The sequence below is a fragment of the Triticum aestivum genome, chromosome 3D (genome assembly GCF_018294505.1).
Source record: "Triticum aestivum cultivar Chinese Spring chromosome 3D, IWGSC CS RefSeq v2.1, whole genome shotgun sequence".
Classification (NCBI taxonomy): domain Eukaryota; kingdom Viridiplantae; phylum Streptophyta; class Magnoliopsida; order Poales; family Poaceae; genus Triticum; species Triticum aestivum.
This window is the reverse complement of record NC_057802.1, coordinates 76,969,010-76,975,009: the sequence shown is the minus strand read 5'-3', so window position 1 is coordinate 76,975,009 and position 6,000 is coordinate 76,969,010.

Here is a 6,000-nt window from a genome sequence, read left to right as displayed (position 1 = left end):
TGGATCGGCCCTGTCAGATTCATGGCAGCCCTGACAAACCCGCCACCCATACCAACAGAAATTGCTGGGTTTTCAAACAAGCCGGCAAGCTAAATGCCGAACACAAAGGGAAGGGGCCGCCCAGTGATAGCGAAGACGAAGAGACTCGGCAACTGAACACCGAGGGACAGAAACAATTTCCCCCCGAAGTAAAAACAGTAAACATGTTAAATGTGACGCCCATCCCTACACGGGAACGCACGCGCGCAATACGAGACATCTACGCCATAAAACCGGTCGCCCCAAAATTTAACCCATGGGCGGCCTGCTCGATTACTTTTGATCGCAAGGACCACCCAACTAGTATCCGTCACGGAGGTTCGGCAGCTCTGGTCCTCGATCCAATTATCGATGGATTCCATCTCATGCGAGTCCTCATGGACGGCGGTAGCAGCCTTAATTTACTCTATCAAGACACTGTCCGCCAGATGGGCATCGATCCCTCAAGGATCAAGCCCACCACAACTACCTTCAAGGGAATAATACCCGGCGTCGAAGCTCACTTCACAGGCTCAATCACATTGGAAGTCGTCTTCGGTTCACCGGATAACTTTTGAAGCAAATACTTGATCTTCAGTATTGTCCCGTTCCGCAGTGGCTATCAGGCACTGCTCGGGCGGACCGCTTTTGCTCGTTTCAATGCGGTCCCACACTACGCCTATCTAAAACTTAAGATGCCCGGTCCACGCGGCGTCATCTCGATCAAGGGAACCACGGAGCGCTCCCTCCGTACTGAGGAGCACACCGCGGCCATCGCAGCCGAAGTACAGAGCGGCCCCGTCAAACCGCATATCTGATCGGCCATTAAGCCGCCGGCTCTATTACACAGGACCGGCCAATTTCAGGGCCGGATTAGCAGTTCCGTCTCCGCCGTTCGCCACATATACTCACGAAGTTCGTATCGCGAATGCATAATTATGCACTTAAAATACCTTGGTCATTGGCGGAGGCACAATACGGACAGGCCTACAATACGGTTTGCCCTCCTACAGCCTTCTTCTCTTTTTTCTAACTATTTCTTATCTTCTGCCACAGGTGAATCAAAACCTGTTCGTCCTACGGACCTACAAGGCCTCTTTTGGAGCCCGGTTTAGTCCAAATAACCAAAGATTGCTCCTTTTAAGGAATCCTTTTCGCTGAGGCAAAGGCAGCGCAGACGTGCGGCAGGAGGTCCAAAAGATTTTTTGTAGACCAAACACTCTATTTAAAACCTATATAGTGCCTTTTTCCTCAACCTTCGACCCCTGGCATGTAAAATGGCCAGGGTAGTGGTGTTATAATCTGTAAGATTGCGTTCGACGTATCAATCAGATTCCAGTGAACATAATCCGTCTTCAACACTTGCTTTTCCTCATAGAACTGCATTTTGCTTCTTCGGGCGTTTCACACACACACCTCGACACTAATTGCCAGGGGCTCGATACGGCAACATATTGGTTGCCGAAAAGTCCGAATAGCTCTACAGCATACTTCGGCGTCACGAGTTTGGCATTATATGCATCAGCTCCGAATCATGTCTTTGGTTAATAGTTGGGTTGCCCGGCTCCTGTGCTTACTACCTTACGTTCCGTCTTATCGGCTAGGGTAGTAAAGGGAGAACTACTGCGATTGTGTTTCCGGTTCACCTGGTTAAACACCTCAGTAGAGAAAGCCGAAAATTGACTGTCATGATGCGGTGAGAGCTGGTCAACCACTCGGCGACTTATTAGAATCTTTTGTGATTTCTTCCGTATAACACGAAGGACCGTTTTCTGGTCACCTATGTAATGCAACCATATTCGGATAACCACGTACATACCAGGGGCTACATCGTATTCCCACCGTCAAACTCCTATGTCTAAGTGAAGGTGTTAAAGCCCTATAGTCCGATTGCCTAGTTTGCCGCACTGACACCTCCTTTACGGATCAAGACGTTGGGTCAAGTGTGATCAGGTGCTATTCCGAACACCCCCGTATTATATGCGAGGGGGCTGAAGCCGACGACTGGCAAACTTTCAGATTATAAAAACGGCCGCACATGAGGAAATAACTTTCAGACAAAGGCATAAATATAACACAGCCTTAATGTATCATAATATTGTTCTCACAATTCCGGTACATTTATTTGAACATAATGTCCTTTGAGCACTGACCCTCTATCAAGCGGGAGCCCTCTAGGATGTCCTCAAAATAATGCTCCGACGTGCGATGGTCCTTGCCTCCAGGTGGGCCCTTAGCTGCAACATCGGTGGCCTTCATCTTTGCCCAGTACATCTTGATGCGGGCGAAGGCCATCCGGGCACCTTCCATGCACGCCGACCACTTGACGCTGTCGATACGCGGCACTGCATCGACAAGTCGCTGCACCAAACCAAAATAGCTGTTCGGAATGGGTTCAGCCGGCCATAGCCGGGCCACGACGTCCTTCATGGCAGCTCCGGATATCTTGTGGAGCTCGGCCCACTGGGCCATCTGTTCATTCAGCAACGCCGGACGCCGTGGCACGTTGAATTGTGACCAGAAAAGCTTCCCCGCAGCACGTCCTTGCTGTGCTTGGAAGAACTGCGTCGCGTCGGAGAAACTCTTCGGCAGGTCCAAACACGCATCTCGAGAACTCCACAATTTATTAAGCAGAGCATACTTTGGGTCGCCGAACTTAGTGTGTAAAAGAAAGGGCTTACCAGCCGCCATCTCCCCAGCTTGCCGGATCTCCTCCCGAGCCGCTCTAGACTCAGACCGTGCTTCTCTCGCCTCTTGTAAGGCCTTGTCGAGTTCGGCTTCCTTGGCTTTGTTATCCTCCTCGAGTGATTTGCATTTGCCGGTGGCATCTTTTAGCTCTCGCTCCATGGTAGATATTCTCTCCTCGCACTGGCGCCGAGTGGCCTGCTCGGCCTTTAAATCAGCAGCCGCCTTCTTGGCAGCCGCATCGCTCACTCTGGCCTGCTCCTTGGCCCGGGCAAGCTCGCCCCGAAGGGTCTCAACCGCGGTAGCACCGTCTACAGTTCTGCATGTCACAGTGTATAAATTTCAGCTTCGTGCTCATACTATTGTACATGCATAAGTGGGCTGTCCCAAAAACATACCTTGTGCCTCGTCGAGCTGCCTGTTAATAAGAGTAATGTCCTCATCAGCTAAATCAAGTTTATGCCTTAAATCTGCAACTTCCGCAGCTTGGGCAGTCGCCGTTGACATAACAACCTGTTTTCAAGTTAATTATGTTACTTCCTGAGCATATCTTTTTGATCCTCTGATCGCCTCCCTGTGGAAACCGACCAGAGTCTCAGGGGCTACTATCTATATACAGGCACATTCTTGCATGTAAAGAGCGGTTAAAGATATTACATTACATACCTCGAAGCCTCTCAGCAGGCCCGTAAAAGCTTCATTCAATCTGCTTCTCGCGGACAGAATCCTCTCAACTACCGTACCCATTAAGGTACGATGTTCCTCTGAGATGGAAGCACTTTGCAATGTGTCCATTAGTATATCCGGCACCTCCGGATTCCTGGAGGCTGCTGCGGGAGTACGGACTCCCTTCAAAGGGGTATGCCTACTCGACCCTAGAGTCGTCTTCGGCTGTAAACCGAATAGTTCAGGGCCCTCATTGTTGGTCCCCGTGGGGGCTGCCTCCCCTGGACCCTTGACGGTCGAAGTATCACCTTCGGGCGCTGTCTTCATTGTCCCCCGCACTGCTGCATGGTCAGGGGAGATCCTCCGGGACGACACCTCGAAGTCGTCTGCCCTTAGGGGCGAGGAAGCTTGTGGAGGCGTCTCGCTTTCCATCATCTCCGGAGGCAAGTCCCCCGATGAGGAGGACTGTTGGGGTAGATAGCGGGCCGGACTGCAAACATATACTTTAAATGTTACCCTAGAAAAACGAAAAGAACGGGACATGTCTAGGGCATCCTTGTTCACTTACGATTCGGCAAAGGGCTTGTCCCTAGAGAGGAGCTCTTCGTCAACATCGGCTTCTGAACTCGAACCATCTGACAAGGATATCTTCCCTCTCTTGGGAGCCTCCACCTCCAAGTCTTCGGAGGCAGTCCTTTTCTTCCCGGGGGGAGAAGGGATATCACCTTTTCTTTCCCCTTCGTCTTCATCTTCAGAAGAGGGAGCTTCAGTCTCCCTGGACGTAGCGTCCAGTATACCTTTAGAGTGGAGGCCACCGTCAGCCCTTTTGCTCTTCTTCTTGTCCTCCTTCGCCGGCATTTGATACGGCGTCGGGGCCAGCATCCTCTTTAACACAGGATTAGCTGAGTCTTCGGTAAGTGGAGCCAAACACCTGATTTGCTCCGCCTTCTTTATCCAGCCCTGGTCGAGGATAGTGTCGGTGTCAAAACTGGCGGATCTCGGGTAGGGGGTCCCGAACTGTGCGTCTAAGGCGGATGGTAACAGGAGGCGGGGGACACAATGTTTACCCAGGTTCGGGCCCTCTCGATGGAGGTAATACCCTACTTCCTGCTTGATTGATCTTGATGATATGAGTATTACAAGAGTTGATCTACCACGAGATCGTAGAGGCTAAACCCTAGAAGCTAGCCTATGGTATGATTGTTGTTGTCCTACGGACTAAAACCCTCCTATATAGACACCGGAGGGGGCTAGGGTTACACAGAGTCAGTTACAAGGGAGGAGATCTACATATCCGTATTGCCAAGCTTGCCTTCCACGCCAAGGAGAGTCCCATCCGAACACGGGACGAAGTCTTCAATCTTGTATCTTCATAGTCCAACAGTCCGGCCAAAGGATATAGTCCAGCTGTCCGAGGACCCCCTAATCCAGGACTCCCTCAGTAGCCCCTGAACCAGGCTTCAATGACGATGAGTCCGGCGCGCAGATTGTCTTCGGCATTGCAAGGCGGGTTCCTCCTCCGAATACTCCACAGAAGTTTTTGAACACAAGGATAGTGTTCGGCTCTGCAAAACAAATTCCACATACCATCGTAGAGAGAATAATATTTCCACAAATCTAATCTGCTGACAGCTTTTCATAACGTGACGTACTGCCGTGGTCTGGTCATGACGAACCATTTTTCCGAGCCTGCCACTGCACGTGTCGCGAGGCGGTTTTATTGGCATGTCCTGTCGAAGCAGAGATCGTGTCCCTCTTTTCACGGGATTCTCATCAATACAGGTATGGGTAACCCAATCGTGCCTGTTGGTATGACTCCTCGATTTTAGGCAAGTCCCAAACGGCCACGCGGAGGATGCTTGATATTCATCCTCTTTATAAAGGGGCCTAGGCCTGTCCCCTTCTTCTCGCGCTCAATCGAATCCTTCCCCCACCTCGAGTTCCAACACCCAAGGCTCAGGCTAGGCGCTTCGGACCTACAATCATGTCCGGATCCAACCTTCAAGGTCGGTGGATGCCATCCTTTGTCACGGAGGATGACATCAAGAAGCTAAGAGAAGCTAGGTATTTGACCGGCGAAATCTCGCACAGGCTGCCTGCTCGAGGGCAGGTCATTCCCGCTCCCGAACCTGGCGAGAGCATCGTATTCGTCTCCCATTTCCTCCGAGGGCTAGGTTTTAGTCTAGATCCCTTTGTCAGAGTGCTCATGTTCTACTACGGGTTCGATTTCCATGATCTGGCTCCGGATTCCATCCTTCACATCTCGTCGTTCATCGTCGTGTGTGAAGCCTTCCTCCGCATTACCCCACACTCCGGCTTATGGCTCAAGACCTTCAATGTGGAGCCGAAGATGATTGAGGGGTGAGACGCAGAGTGCGGAGGTGCCGTAATAAGCAAAGGCGCTGATGTTCATGGCCAAAGGGTTCCTTCCCGGAGGTGTCCAGTTTATGGCAACGGGAGTGGTTTTATATCACAGCTCCCCGGGGTACTAAGTGGGTAGCCGCCCCTGCCTTCCGCTCAGGCCCTCCGCCACAACTGGCGTCATGGGTCAACAATGGGCTGGATTGGGGGCCAGTAAATGATGTGCTGACATTCCAGAGTCGCATCCGAGATCTCCTCGAGAGAGATGTC